Here is a 16,429-nt window from a genome sequence, read left to right as displayed (position 1 = left end):
CCAAGCTGGAGAAGAGAAAAAGTAACTTACCTGAAATGGCTCCTGTCTGTAGCCACCTATAATGTCTTTAGTCATGAGGGATATAAGCAAAATTAGAGTGCAGATCTTCAGTTTTTTTCTCATCCTTTGACTAGCTCTTTTCTGATTTCTCTTCACTTTATTACTGATTGCCAAAATCTAGCACCCAATGCAGCTGAGAGCCAAGAGAAGGAAGCCTTTTCTAAGAGACAGTGAGTTCAGGAGAAATGCAAGTCCCATATTTTCAAGGTATGCCAGGGACATGTAGCATATTACTAAAACACTATATTGTCCATTGGTTCATTCAATGAACGTATTTCTTTGGCCAGAACTCCAAACACTCTGCAAATCCTTAGAAAATCAGCTTAATAGTTGAGATCTGCTTTCAGCAAAAAAGTCCCCCACACTGACACTCTTCCCTGGTACTCAGCCAATAAAGGTAACTGTTGTTAGCATAAAAGCTCACATGGTAGAAACAAACCTTCCACTATGATCCTCCAGTCACTATTTAGATGGTCTGTCAAGTCTGCTTGTTGCAGGCTCTCCAGTAAAAACAGTGCCTCCTGTCTCCACAGGACCTAGAGAAGTCAAAGGTCCCAGAAAATACCATGTTTTCCCTTAAGAGCAATTAGCCCCATTTTACGTCAAACCTTAGCCTGTGTCAGCTCCTAAATGATTATTGCCAGCTGGCACATGGGCACTGACAATACTTATGGAAGCAAACAAAGCCAGTCTAAGCTGAACTCAGCAGTCACAAATATTAGGAAATGAAGTATTAGAGCTACCAGTAGAGTAAGAACAGCGCTACAGCTAACAAGAAATTGAGGGCATGAAGCACAAGTAACCTAAGCACAGGTGAAGGAGTTTAGGAAAAACTGAAGAATATTCAAGTTGTCTGGTTCAGATAAGATAAGACTAACATCAGATCTGGTGTGGTGAATGAAGATAAACCTGCTTTTTGAAGTACATCCTTTGTACTTAGTCTTCCATGTAACCTTTTGTGACTACAGGAAACCATGAAACAACCTTGTCTTTGAGTGGTTTGATCCAAGAAGAACATGGGCTTCATCTGAGTGAGGCTCAGCAACATGGATAAACAGCTGGATGGGCAAAGTCCAGGCAATGGATACACAAAACTGACAAGATCAGTGTGGAAAGTGGAAAGTCCTTGTTCCTCTACCCTAATTTATATCATGAGTATTTCACTGGGTTTAATATCTGTTAATGCATCTTTCTCCTCTCTTTTTGACTACAGGTTTCCCAAGTGAAGGGAAAGTGTTGAGTTCAGTGTGGGCATCAGCTTGCTGACTCATTCTGCCCAGGTCTACCTGGGCATAGTAGTCAAACAAAGGAAAATGACAGAGAAATAAGTTTAAGTATTATTCACAGGAAGATGTTTTCCATTTGATGGGACACTAACCTGTTTCACATCAGGATGTGTCACAGATAAGAATTTATAAAACTTTGGTTTATCAGCACTGCAGAATTTATTACAGTAAGATTGCAAAATTCCTAATAACACTTAATTATCAACTGATTAACAAAATAATTAAAATCTTCTCCATATATTATAATCAAATCAATCCAAGATTTAGTCATATTTGAAATAATAAGATTCACTCCTATTTATTACATGATGTAATAAGTATATACGCAAGCACAGAGGTATAGACATGTATGTATACACAATGATGTACCAATATTTAAACTTGAGAAGTGTGGGTCATGACAGATGCAGAGGGGCTAGCCAGAAAATTTCCCTCTTAAGATTCCTGAGTATGCTCACATATAATGCACCAGCATTCCTGAAAGGCAATGGTCAGCTCTCAAGGGTGATAACTTCACCCAAGGCCTTTTCATTAGTTGTGTCAGCAAATGAGGTTGCACACTACACTTGAGAAGCATCCCAACTCAGGACACTTGTTAGGAGGATGTTGCTGGTCTCAGCTTGCTGCAATCCAGAAGAGTTCCATGTAATCACATACTTAGAGGATTTTGAGATCATTGACTTCTGTCCTAAGTCTGAGTAATCATTTGGATGGTTTAATATTCACTTTGGCTGCATTTGGAAGACTTCATACTGGTGGAACTTTCCACTAGTTGCATCAGACCACCTCTTCTGGGCCACAATCCAGGTATCACATATCCAGAGGGGTGGCTGATGGTCAATCTCTTTCTTAGGCGAGAATGAGGCCTCTTCTCAGGCACACAGAACTCCAACAGCACTGAAGGCACCGAAGGCCCAAGTGCTCTGTATCTTTGCATTGTAACAACGGATATTCTTTCCCCACTGTGCCTGGTTGAGACCACCAGTTATCAACCCCCTTCTTCAGATAACAAGAGAATTTCTTTCCCAATTACAGCATTTTCAGGTAGGCTGAGGGAAGTGCCATGGTACCCCAGATGACATTCCCTCTGTAGTGAATTTTTCTCCTTATGAAGCCTGCGTTCCACTGGATTAGATAGTAGCCCAGACAGGGGAGAGAAGGTGTTTATCTAAGTGCAACAAAAAGATTGTGCAGTTATGCAGAAAGTGGTCTGTGTGGCTAGTGGAATGGGAAGAAATTCCACCACCACTGAATGCAACCAGTATCTATCATATATATATATAATTTACATATAACTATATTACAAAATAATTGTATTTTTTCAGGGAAAATGTGAAATCATACTTCATGTCTCCAAAGACTTCATTTACTCCAAAGGTCAGTGATTAGATTCATCACGTAGGAGTCAGGTGGCTTTGCTATTACTTAATCCTCAGCCTCATATCAGAACACCAGAAAAGGTAGTAACAGCAGTTATAGCACCATTAAAATCATAGGATTGTTATGAAGACCAACATGCATCACCAGCTCGATTTTGATCACAAAACAAGCAGATTATACATATTCACACTGAATCTTCTGTGACTGCATCTAACTCAGTTTCTTAATTTTATTTAACAGTTTTAGGAAGTAAGGTGAAAGTCATGTGCAGCAAGGGCAATCAACAGTGAGGGATAATAATGAGGGGGTTGTATCATTGTGGTGATACAGAGGGAGTAAATTCTATTCTTCAGATATTGAAGGAATTCAAAAAGGCTGAAAAACAGAATCACAGGCTCATACCTGGACATGTTATACAATGACATAAGCTATATCACAGGCCCAAGACCAGTTTGTCCTGCATTATGACCATCTTGAGTTTGCTTTGGCAGTGAGCATGCCTTCCTTTAACAGATCAGGTACCTCTCAGGCAGCACAAGTGTTGAATCTGATCAACGCTTTTCAGTGTGGTTATCCTAAACAGGTGTAGTGCGATGCCATCCATGAATGCCATCTTCACCACACCATCATACACCCTAAAACTCCCCGACCCTTCACAGGCAGCCTATTTAAAAAACACAAATTTGACAGACAAACAGCATTACTTTCTGTCCTAGAAAGATTATAATTGCCATTCCTATGGTCTGGTTTTGAGAACAACACAGATTAACTAGGAAAGATGCAGCCAGAAAGTATCATAATCACCCTGTCATAATTAACAAGGAAATGTTGTAATCATGCTGGTTCACTTACTAACAGCCCATTTTTCCAGTGCAGGCATACTTCCCACAGCTGGCAATGACCCAAAAGACACGCCAGCTCTATTCAACATGAAACAACATGGCAGAAAGTAATAGTGTATAGAACCAAAGTAGTGGCTGCATCTTAACTGCAGATCCCAGTGCAATTGCCACAAAACGTGGAAAAAGTTGTTCTTTTTGAAACAATTTTGAAGGCAAATATTTCACAAACCAATTTTGAATTATTTTCACATGTGTTTGCCATTCCCACATATTTTCCCTGTACTTGAATCACGGGTTTCCAGATTACAGATTATTAGCTATCCCCTAACATTACAATTATGGGTGATGGGTTCAACTTGCATGGATGACAAACCCTGTAACTATCCCTGCTGCCTTTCACATCACTGCACCTCATTTTCTTTCGTCACCATTCTGTACAAAGCCTTTAGAGCGCCCTCTAGACAAAGCACTCATTTACCTCATGCAGGAGGAGATAAATACCTCCCTTACCACCTCTGCTTCCTCTTGACCCTATTAGCACTACTTCTCAGAATCAGGTTAGTCACCAAAAACATCAAAGTGATGATAAACAAGCATATTGAAGAAAGGCAATAGGAATGGTAAAGCAGGTAAAAGAGGAACTGAGATGGAAAAGACAAGGTGGTAAAGTTTTAGGATCTGGCAGCTGACTAGGTCCTGCAGCTGACAGATGATACTCTGCTAATCAGCAGTTGAGATAAGAGTCATTCAAGGTAGCTTTGTTTCCTGCATTTTATCTGCCAGAGTAACCACATTAACATGGGTCAACAGTTACAACACCTATAATGTCTAGCACATAAACTATCATCTAACTGTCTGACTTGCATATTACCATCTGTCACTCGAAAAGCTCTTATTTGATCTCGGCTGCTGCAGGCTCAACATAAAGACTTGTTTTTATAATAAGATTTTTAAATAGCATGAAAAAAATAAGACTCCTTCAGGATTTTTAGCTCAGTGATGATTTATAAAGGGATGGTACTATTGCTAGCTATTTTAGAATATTAAATGCAATCCTCATAATTACCAAAACCAAAGTTAAGACCAGAAAATCATCTATGATTATAGCTTTCAATAAAATGCTGACCACTATTGTTGAATTTGCATCTCAATGCATCACAATCTATGTAACACTTGAAACTGAACAAACAAACAAAATAAATAACAGCATGCACTTAAATATGCTTCTAGAATTATGAGGGTCTGAAAAATGACATAGTATTCTGCTAGTAGGTATAAAAAAAATCCCAGCTGTTTGATACTATGAAGGAAATATATTGATTTTACATTATATAATTTCAAACCCTGATGTCAACAGGCAACTTATATTACTTTATATTCCACTCATCACAGCGCACCATAATTCCTCCTGGCACAGCCAAGTAAAATATATCCCTCTGTGCTGGCATTACTTATTGTTTTTTGTCTCCTATAAATGATTTGTGGCTATGTTTTGAATTTTCATAAGCGTACTTCCAGAAGCTTTTAAAAGAAACAGTACATTCAGCAGAGCAGGCATACCAATATTTTAAGAAACAGGAGAAAACTTTTGGCTCACTGTATGTCCCTGCTTCATTTTCCTCCTGCTACTTCTTGCCAGAGTCCCCCTGGCCCCTCTTTTGTGCTCAGACTCGTCAAGTAGTCATGGAATCTATTAAACTGCTTGCTTCTGGCTGTTTGAGCATGTTAGTGCTGCTCACTCCAAACCATATGTCATATATTGCAATGGACTGAGAATCAGTTTTTCTATTTCTGTATAATGGAGTATTCGTTAGGCACAACTACGTCCCAACTAGGGGTGAAGGAAATACCACACACAGTGAAAACAACTGGGCATGAAAAGGACTGACTCTTTCATCTTTGTACCTTGAGCTAATTAAAAGTGTCCATCAGCAGTCTCTAGTCTCAGTCATTTTCAAAAACCTGTTTTATTACTGAAGCATTCATCTTGAATTTCAGACCTCTGCTTGGGTTTGGTCAGCATGGTAGATAGAGGAAATGTCTTTTTACTTCCCAAGAAGGTCCACATAATTCAAAGCTGGGGAAGCTGTTTTTTTTTTCCTGTGGCTTTTGACAACAGAGTACTTTTAAAATGATTTTTCGCTCAAATACTATATTTTCACAGAAACACAGAGTCACAGAATGGTTGAGGTTGCACAGGACCATGTGTAAATGCCTTTTGAGTATCTCCAAGAAAGGAGATGCCACAACCTCCCTGGGCAGCCTGTGCCAGTCCTTGTTCATCTGTACAGTGAAAAAGTGATTCTTGATATTCAGAGAGAGCCTCCTGTGTTTTGTGTTTTGCCCACTGCCTTTGGCCCTGGCACTGGACACCACTGAAAAGAGCTTGGTTGGATCCTGTTCACATCCTCCTTTCATATGGCAAGTTTGCTGAAATATTCTCTGACCTGATCCTCTTCCATCCAGTAAAAAATTTCTTCCTAATATGTAAAGTGAATTTACCCTCTTTCACCTTAAAACCGTTATCTACCATCCTGTGTCCACACTGCCATGTAAAAAGCCAGTCTTACTAGTAGAGACTGAGGTTAAGAAGGCATTCACAGAATCACAGAATCACAGAATCACAAGGTTGGAAAGGACCCATTGGATCATCGAGTCCAACCGTTCCTAACACTCCCTAAACCATGTCCCTAAGTACTTCATCCACCCGTTCCTTAAACACCTCCAGGGAAGGCGACTCGACCACCTCCCTGGGCAGCCTCTGCCAGTAGCCAATGACTCTTACTGTGAAGAATTTTTTTCTGATATCCAACCTGAACCTCCCCTGACGGAGCTTCAGGCCATTCCCTCTAGTCCTGTCCCCTGTCACTTGGGAGAAGAGGCCAGCTCCCTCCTCTCCACAACCTCCTTTCAGGTAGTTGTAGAGAGTAATAAGGTCTCCCCTCAGCCTCCTCTTCTCAAGGCTAAACAACCCCAGCTCTCTCAGCCGCTCCTCACAAGACTTGTTCTCCAGCCCCCTCACCAGCTTTGTTGCTCTTCTCTGGAATCGCTCCAGAGCCTCAACATCCTTCTTGTGGTGAGGGGCCCAGAACTGAACACAGTACTCAAGATGCGGTCTCACCAGTGCCGAGTACAGAGGGAGAATAACCTCCCTGGACCTGCTGGTGACCCCATTTCTGATACAAGCCAAGATGCCGTTGGCCTTCTTGGCCACCTGGGCACACTGCTGGCTCATGTTCAGTCGGCTGTCAACCAGCACCCCCAGGTCCTTCTCTTCTGTGCAGCTCTCCAGCCATTCTTCCCCCAGTCTGTAGCGCTGCATAGGGTTGTTGTGCCCCAAGTGCAGGACCCGGCATTTGGTCTTGTTAAACCTCATCCCATTGGTCTCGGCCCAGCAGTCCAGCCTGTTCAGATCCCTTTGCAGAGCCTCCCTACCCTCCAGCAGGTCGACACTTCCTCCCAGCTTAGTGTCATCTGCAAACTTGCTAAGGGTGCACTCGATGCCTTCATCCAGGTCATTCAAAAAGACATTGAACAGAGCTGGACCCAGTACTGAGCCCTGAGGAACTCCACTTGTGACTGGCCTCCAGCTGGAGTTAACTCCATTGACCACCACTCTCTGGGCCCAGCCATCCAACCAGTTTTCAACCCAGGAGAGTGTGCGCCTGTCCAGGCCAGAGGCTGACAGTTTCTGAAGCAGAATGCTGTGAGAAACTGTGTCAAAGGCTTTACTGAAGTCCAAGAAGACTACATCCACAGCCTTTCCCCCATCCAGTAGTTGAGTGATTTTGTCATAGAAGGTGATCAGGTTAGTTTGGCAAGATCTGCCTTTTGTAAACCCATGTTGACTGGGCCTGATCACCCGGTTCTCTTGCGTGTGCTTCATGATAGCACTCAAGATTACCTGTTCCATGACTTTCCCTGGCACTGAGGTGAGACTGACAGGCCTGTAGTTCCCCGGATCCTCTCTGCAACCCTTCTTGTATATGGGCACAACATCAGCCAGCCTCCAGTCTAGTGGAACTTCCCCAGTCAGCCAGGACCTCTGGAAGATGATGGATAGGGGTTTGGAAAGGACATCCGCCAGTTCCTTCAATACTCTTGGGTGGATCCCATCCGGCCCCATAGACTTGTGGACGTCTAGCTGGGCAAGCAAGTCTCTAACCGCCTCCTCTTGGATCACGGGAGCCTCAATCTGCCCCTCTAACTCTTGGATTTGTAAACAGAAGGAACAACTTTCTTTGCTATTAAAGACTGAGGCGAAGAAGGCATTAAGTACCTCAGCCTTGTCCTTATCCCCTGTCACTGTTATTCCTTCTGCATCCACTAGAGACTGGATATTCTCCCTCGTCCTCCTTTTCCTGTTAATGTACTTGTAGAAAGACTTTTTGTTGTCTTTCACAGACTTAGCAAGTTTTAATTCTAGTTGGGCCTTGGCCCTCCTGATTTTTTCCCTGCACGATGTCACTTCATCCCTGTAGTCCACCCAAGATGCCTGTCCTTTCCTCCAGAGCACATAGAGCTTCTTTTTCTTATTGACGCATCTTGAGATCACCCTGCTCCACCAAGCTGGCTTTTCCCCCCGCCGGCTCCTTTTCCGGAACACAGGGATGGCCTGCTCTTGAGCTGCTAGGATTTCATTTTTCAAGAGCGCCCAACCCTCATGGGCTCCCTTGCCCTGAAGGACTGTTTCCCACGGGACTTTGCTAATCAACCTTCTGAACAGGCCAAAGTCTGCCCTCTGGAAGTTTAATGTGACTGTTTTGCTAACCCCCTTCTTAATCCCACCTAGAACTGAAAACCCTATCATCTCATGATCACTTAATCCCAGGCGTCCTCCAACCGTCAAATCCCCAACAAGACCTTCCTATTCACAAACAGCAGGTCTAGGAAGGCACCCTCCCTTGTTGGTTCGCTAACCAGTTGTGCAAGGAAGTTGTCTTCGATGCACTCCAGGAACCTCCTAGACTGTTTCCTTTCTGCTGTATTGTACTCCCAGCAGACATCCGGAAAGTTAAAGTCTCCCACAAGGACAAGAGGCAGAGATTTAGAGACTGTCCCCAGCTGTTTATAGAAGAGTTCATCAGCAGCTTCTTCTTGGCTGGGTGGTCTGTAACAGACTCCTATCACAAAGTCCCCTTTCTTGTGGGCTCCTCTGATTTTAACCCATAGGCACTCGATCCCGTCCTCACCGTAATCCAGTTCGAGAGTTTCAAAGCACTCTTTGACATAGAGGGCTACCCCGCCTCCTTTCCTACCCTTCCTGTCCCGCCTGAAGAGTTTATATCCCAACATAGCTGTAGTCCAGTTATGCGAGTCATCCCACCACGTTTCTGTGATGGCAATGACATCATAGTCACCTTGCCCTACAACAGCTTCCAGCTCATCCTTCTTATTGCCCATGCTGCATGCATTGGTGTAAATGCACTTCAGCTGGGCTGATGAACCTTCAGCCCTCATAAAGGGAATAGAGTTTATTCTCGATTGACTGGTCCTTGGAATAACTAATTCCACAGACCCAGTTTTATCCTTACTGTCCCCACTTATACTCGCCCTCACTTGCCCTGTTGTGGTGTACTGGTGGTCCTCTCCAGCACACCATTTCTCAGCCGCTGGTTTCCCACTTCCAGGCTCATTCCCAACTAGCCTGGTCTCCTCCCCTTCCCCCTTCACATCTAGTTTAAAGCTCTATTTAAGAGCCTAACCAGATTTTTAGAGATAACTTTAGTTCCCCTTCGAGACAAGTATGACCCATCCCTAGTAAGAAAACCTGGGGGTGGGTGGGTCACCCCATGATCAAAGAAGCCAAAGCCTCTCTCCTCACACCAGGCTCGGAGCCAGGCATTAATCATCTGTACGTTCCTGACTTCCTGCTCCATATTCCTTAGTATTGGGATGGAGCTAAACACCACTTGCGCTCCAGAGCCCTCAATCATCTTCCCTAAATCCCTGAAGTCTCTTTTGATGGCTTTCAGCTTTCTGCGCTGTAAGTCATCATTACCTATTTGAAATACTAAGAGGGGATAGTAATCAGTTTCCTTCACCAAGGAAGGGAGTTTTCTATTGATATCCCTCACTGAAGCCCCCGGCAAGCAGCAGACCTCCCTGTGGAGCGGGTCCGGTCTGCAGATGGGACCCTCCATTCCTTTAAGAAGGGAGTCCCCTAAGACGATCACTCTCCTCTTTTTCTTGACAGAGGATGTTTTTAGGGCCCTCCGAGGATGCTGGAGCCTAGGGAATGTTTCCAGGCTGTGGGGACCATCTCCTTCTTCCACTGCTTCTTCCTGGGGAATAGGTTCTACCTGCAGCATTTCATATTTATTTCTGAGGGCTATCTGGGGGTTAATTGTCTGGGTGGGGGGAGCAGGTTTCCTACGCCGGACAGGAACCTGCTGCCATCCCCCATCTCTTGTTCCCCCTGCCTCACAGATTATAGGATCAAGCTGCTCCGCCGCATTGGCTCCAGCAGCCTGCTGGGTTTGTGCGAGGGCACTGCTCCAAAGATCTATGTCCCTCTCACATTCCCTGATAGTCCTTAACCTATTCACCTCCTCCCTCAGCTCTGCCACCATGTGAAGGAGTTCTGCGACTCGTGCACAGCTACCACAAGCGTAGCCGGTATCAGAGGCACAGGCTGGTGTTGGAGGGGGGCATTGCCTACAACCCAGGGTCTGCGTGGCTGCATGGACCCACTGAGGCTCTGTCTGGGTGGCAGTATCCATCCTGCTCGCTGCAGCACCCGGAGCAGTTTTACTCTTCTGCCTGGTAGCCACCATGGTCAGCCACCAGCCTCTCCCTGAGCCCTTCCTGCTCGCCCTGACCGCTCGAACTGCCGCTCAAACTGCCCCTTCGTAATAACGTGCCGCGCTCCTCTTTGCCGCGCTCCTCTTTGCCCCGCTCCTCTTTGCCGCGCTCCTCTTTGCCCCGCTCCTCTTTGCCGCGCTCCTCTTTGCCCCGCTCCTCTTTGCCGCGCTCCTCTTTGCCCCGCTCCTCTTTGCCGCGCTCCTCTTTGCCGCGCTCCTCTTTGCCGCGCTCCTCTTTGCCCCGCTCCTCTTTGCCCCGCTCCTCTTTGCCGCGCTCCTCTTTGCCGCGCTCCTCTTTGCCGCGCTCCTCTTTGCCGCGCTCCTCTTTGCCCCGCTCCTCTTTGCCCCGCTCCTCTTTGCCGCGCTCCTCTTTGCCGCGCTCCTCTTTGCCGCGCTCCTCTTTGCCCCGCTCCTCTTTGCCCCGCTCCTCTTTGCCGCGCTCCTCTTTGCCGCGCTCCTCTTTGCCCCGCTCCTCTTCGCCTCGCTCCTCTTCGCCGCGCTCCCAAGAGACCGTTTAAATCTCCCGCGGTATCCGCCGGGACCGCCCCCTCCCGTCAGGCACCGCGCGGGACCGTCCGCTGCCGCGTGTCAGGAGCCGAGCACCGCCCGCCCTGCTCCTGTTTAGGTTTTCCTAGGCTTTTCCCGTCACAGGGAAGTGCCCCACCACCTCAGATGGCCACCCCACCGCAGTACTCACCGTCCTGCTGCTGGATGTCGCCGAAAAAGCGGTTTTGATGGTTTGGCCGCGTTTAAATCTCCCGCGGTATCCGCCGGGACCGCCCCCTCCCGTCAGGCACCTCAGCCTCTCCCACGTCCTGGGTAACCAGGTCCATGTCTCCTTCAGCAATGCACTCACATGTTCGACAGCCTTCCTTTTGTCAATAGCCTTCCTTCTGTATAGTTACAGAAGCACTTCTTATCTTTGATGCCCTTGACTAGATTAAATTCCATTTGGACACTAGCTTTCCTAACTTCATCCCTGGATGCTCAGGCAATATTTTTGTATTCCTCATCATCCTTGCTTCCACAGCCATTATATTTCCTTTTTGTGTACGAGTTCGACTGTGAGCACTTTGTTCATTCACACAGGCCTCCCATGACTTCCTCTGCTGGAAATGAAGCATAGCATTCATTGTGCACTCACTGCCTACAATAAAAAAAGTTTGACACATTTCCTGACCTTTTCCATGACAAAATTTTGGGTTACAAAGAAAACTTCTTCAGTTAATCCATTAGTTTTATTTTCCTTCATTTTAATATATGACATAATATAGACTGGAACATTGGTTGATTTAAACATCATTACTACCTATGTAATTAAACTAATATTTATGGAACTAAATTTTCAGTGTTCAGAGTAGTTTTCACTACCTGACTGACCTATGTACCTGGGAAAATCATGGAACAGATCCTCCTAGAAGCTATGCTAAAGCACATGGAGGGCAGGGAGGTGATTAATGGGAGCCAGCACAGCTTCGCCACGGGCGAGTCCTGTCCAACTAACTTGGTGGCTTTCTATGATGGGGTAACCGCAGCAGTGGACACTGGTAAACTGACAGATGTGATCTATCTAGACTTCTGCAAAGCCTTTGACACAACATCCTTCTCTCTAAGTTGGAAAGAGATGGATTTGATGAGTAGATGATAAGGTGGATAAGAAACTGGTTGGATAGTCATATTCAGAGTGTAGTGGTCGATGGCTCAAAGTCCAGATGGACATCTGTGACAAGTGGTGTCTTTCAGTACTCCATACTGGGACCGGTTCTGTTTAATATCTTTATCAATGATATTGACAGCGAGATTGAATGCACTCTCAGCAAGTTTGTGGGTGACACCAAGCTGACTGGTGCAGTTGCCACACTGGAAAGATGGGATGTCATCCAGAGGGACTTGGACAGGCTGGAGAATTAGGCCTTTGAAAACCTCATGAGGTTCAACAAGACCAAGTGTAAGGTCTTGCACGTGGGCAAGGGTAATCCCCATTTTCAGTACACGATGGGGGACAACGTGTTCAAGAGCAGCCCTGCAGAGAAGGACTTGGGAATGCTGATCAATGAGAAGCTCAACATGATCTGGCAACGTGCTCTTGCAGCCCAGAGGGCCAAACGTATACTGCATCAAAAGAAGCGTGACCAGCAGGGCGAGGGAAGTGATTCTGCACCTCTATTCCTCTTTTGTGAGCCCTCATCTGGAATCCTGTGTCCAGTTCTGGAATCCTCAACACAAGAAGGATATGGAGCTGTTGGAACATGTCCAGAGGAGGGCTACAAAGATGATCGGAGGTCTGGAGCACCTTCCCTCTGAGGACAGGCTGAGAGAGTTGGGGTTGTTCAGCCTGGAGAGGAGAAGGCCCTGAGGAGATCTTATAGTGACCTTCTCCACATGTACCACATTATTATTACAATCTACATGCTCCTCTTTACATGTTGTCCTTCTGACAATGGGGCCAATGGGCATTTCATCTCCAGACCAAATAGCTGGAAGAAAGTGGGTATCAGTAAATGAAATCAGGTTGGAAATGAATATTTGGCCAGCTTTCTAACTATATACCATGCTAGGTAATAAGTAGACGACACATACACAGCAAAGGTTCAGACATGATATATGCAACAATCACTGTCCTAGAATTTGTTTCAAGATTTTCACAGCTTACTCTTGAAACATAAATTTTCCTCTGAAAAGAATCTGAGCACATTTATCACTTGAGTTTTCCTAACCTACATCACAGCTCTACCTGATGTTTGTTTCATTCCCCATACTTAGCAGGACTAGCATCATCTCAATGCGCCTGAAAAAGAATAATGACGATAATAATAATAATAGTAATAAGCTTTAACACAGGAATTGTTAGAAAATAAAGACTTGCTGATAATTAGAGGCTATTGGTTTTATTTGTGTTTACAGTCAACAATATTCTCATCACAGGCTCCTCATGATAACTCTATGAACTGAAGCATGCATTTCTCCTTCACAAGGCAGCAGCAGAAAAGGGAAAGGCATAGTTTGTCCATCTTCCCCATCAAACTGCAAAGGAAAACAGGAAATGAGGAAAGCTTTTTTCATAATTTTTAAAACCTCTTATAAGAAGTACTCTGTGCTGCTCCCATCCAAAATTACCTCTTTCCTCGAATTTATCATGTACCCATGAATTGGTACATCACCCATTAATCAAGCTAATCTAAGTGCGTTGTAGTATAGTTTGTAGTATAGAATTGTTGCAAAAGGTCTAAATTTTTTTTATGTGGTTTGATTTTTTAACCTCATGTAATTTGCTATGTTAAATATTTTAATGCTGTATTGTCCAACAGAAGCCTCTATCAGAAGTCTTCCCAGATACTAGCAGCAGTCTGAAAATACACTTAATAGCATCATCAAATTATATTGTTTGGATTACAATATGCATACCAGTTTTGAGTCCTAGGTCCTTAATCCTAAGGGAGGTTTGGTCCCCAAAGTTGTTCAAACATTTCTGGGAATGACAGTTTTGTACTGCAAATTTAAAGCCTATCCTGGATTTAAACTATATTGAAGAGACTTGTTTCAGAACTGTCATTACAGAAGAAAATTTGCAAAATGAAGTTCACATTTTGATTTTCTAAGGTGACACAAACACTAAAAATAACTTTTATGCATTTTTTTCCCTCCAAAATATAAGCTGGGATGTTTTCCAAGTCAAAACTAAAATAATCTTTTGAGGGCTTTTATTTTGAGATCATAGTGAAGAATTAAAAAAGGCTTCTTAAGAAAAAGAAAGGAGGATTAAAGGGCAGCAGATGACAGAGTTCAAATTATATAACATGGACAAGAAAAAGATGCTGCAGAAGAGTGAGAAGAATGCTGGGCTTTTGGGTTACTTTCAAAGGAAAACTTCAAACAAATATACCTCTGTCATAGTTCTAACACATTTGTATGACATATTAAATTATTTAGGATTCAATCTGCAGGCTGGGGTCCTGAACATGTAAACTGACATTTCAGTACTTTAGAAAATTTCTCTAAACTTCCTTTTAGGGAAAGTCATAAGAAACCTTGGTAAAGAGTCCAAGATGCATATCTGGTACAAAAATGTGTCGCAAATCTCCAAATCAGACCTAATAATGTTTAGTCATCGTTTTGCTTGGGGTGGAGCGTGGTGCCACAATTGGCCTGAAACTTTAAAACAGCCATGTAACAAAGTTTGTTTAAATGTTGTTCTATGAGCTTCACTGAAACCCTGGTAACCATGTATTCTCTTTTTTCATTACTGGTGACTCTAGAACTACAGACTGGACCTCGAGAATTATGATCTAGTATTTAATAAGTGGAAGTTAGGTAGAAAGGGGTGCATTTCAAAGCAATTCTTTAAGAAATATTTTTGAAAAGAGAAGCTGCTAGCAATGATAAGAACACTCATTAAAGCAGAAATTAAAATTAGAAATAAACTTTTTCCTTCCCATAACAGATTTTATCATTAAAGTAAAGGAAATTCCTAACGACAATGAACAGAACAAATTAGGGAATCTTGCTCTGGAAAGAATTTAGATTATAGGGACAAAACATACTGATGAATTTCAGAAATTGAAGTTGTCTGACATTTCAGAAAAGAACAATGATAAGCCATGTTAAAACATGAAATTGTGTCAGAGTCCTTTTGAGATCAGTTGTTTGTGCTTTGAAGGAGTTGTTAGCCTTAACTGGCGAGAAAGAACTCACTTGACTTCTCTGAAGACACTAGAAAAATGCCTTAAAAATAGAACATTAGGTAGTGTCACAATGGATAAGGGGGGAACACAGTACTGTGGATGGAGGAGTAAAGAAGTAAAGAAAAATACAGTGAAGGAGTCATATAAAACTTAATCTCCTTGCTGCTAGACAATGAATACAAACAAGCAAGGATGGGGTTACCTGTAAAGCATAATATGGCCAAATATTTAAAGAATTGTAAATTAAATGATGAGAAGTGTCATTTTTTTAACAAGTCTTGATACCTTTAAAAATTACAAAATTTGATTATTTAACTTCCGGTACTGGATTCTTTAAAACTCATCTTTCTAAGCTTGTCTGCATGTAGGGAAGACAGAGGTACATTTCTAGGAGAAGTCAAAGACGATTTTGAGAGCAAGATCACACAAAACATCTAACCAGAAGCCGGAAAGGCAGAAAGGATGCACCATGAAGCATGAGAGGTGTTATTTTCAAAAAGACAATAGAGTAGGAAAAGGAAATCTGGATAACAGCTACTCTCACAGACATCAGAAAGCAGTGTGTCCTGGACACTGGCACAAACCTCTCTCCAAAGATTGGTCCCTTGCAGGGCATAAGTGTATTCTCAGCTCTGCTCAGTCCTTCCTGTCTTTGCTGAGGCTACATCAGAGTTATTCCTGGCCAGTGGCTGAGTGTTACGGGGTGCAAAGCTCATTTTTCCTCCCAACTCCCTAGCAATGCCCTGAGGATGGGAGGAATATGATCAGGATTTCTTCAGTACAAGCAAACCAAACGGTACACATAAGTTAGCGAGGAAGAGATGTCCTAAATCAACATACACCACTGCTGTGCTTTCACATGATACTTCGGAAGGAATCGTGACTAGGCTGCTGCAGGACCAGAGCCGCACCTGCTGCTCAGGGCAGATGCACTCTCAGCCCAGCCAGTCTCCTTCCAGTTTCAGTATTTGAAACCGGCAGTTCAGGGAATCCACTTCATCTAAACATAAAACTAATGAAGGGATTTAAATGCATTTGCCACACATAATGGCTTGCTTCTTCTGCGTAGGAAGAAAACAACATATGTTTCTTCCTACATATGCCTTCTTTGCCTCCGTCTTTAATAGCAAGGAAAGTTGTTCCCTCTGCGTACAAACCTAGGAGTCAGAGGAGCAGAATGAGGCTCCCATCCAAGAGGAGGTGGTTAGAGACTTGCTTGCCCAGCTAGATGCCCACAAGTCTATGGGACCAGTTGGGATCCACCCAAGAGTATTAAAGGAGCTGGCAGATGTCCTTTCCAAACGCCTTTCCAGCATCTTCCAGCGGTCCTGGCTGACTGGGGAAGATCCACTGGACTGGAGGCTATCTGATGTTGT

The sequence above is a fragment of the Cuculus canorus genome, chromosome Z (genome assembly GCF_017976375.1).
Source record: "Cuculus canorus isolate bCucCan1 chromosome Z, bCucCan1.pri, whole genome shotgun sequence".
In the NCBI taxonomy this organism is placed as follows: domain Eukaryota; kingdom Metazoa; phylum Chordata; class Aves; order Cuculiformes; family Cuculidae; genus Cuculus; species Cuculus canorus.
The sequence above is the reverse complement of the archived record's forward strand: the minus strand, read 5'-3'. Positions refer to the sequence as shown.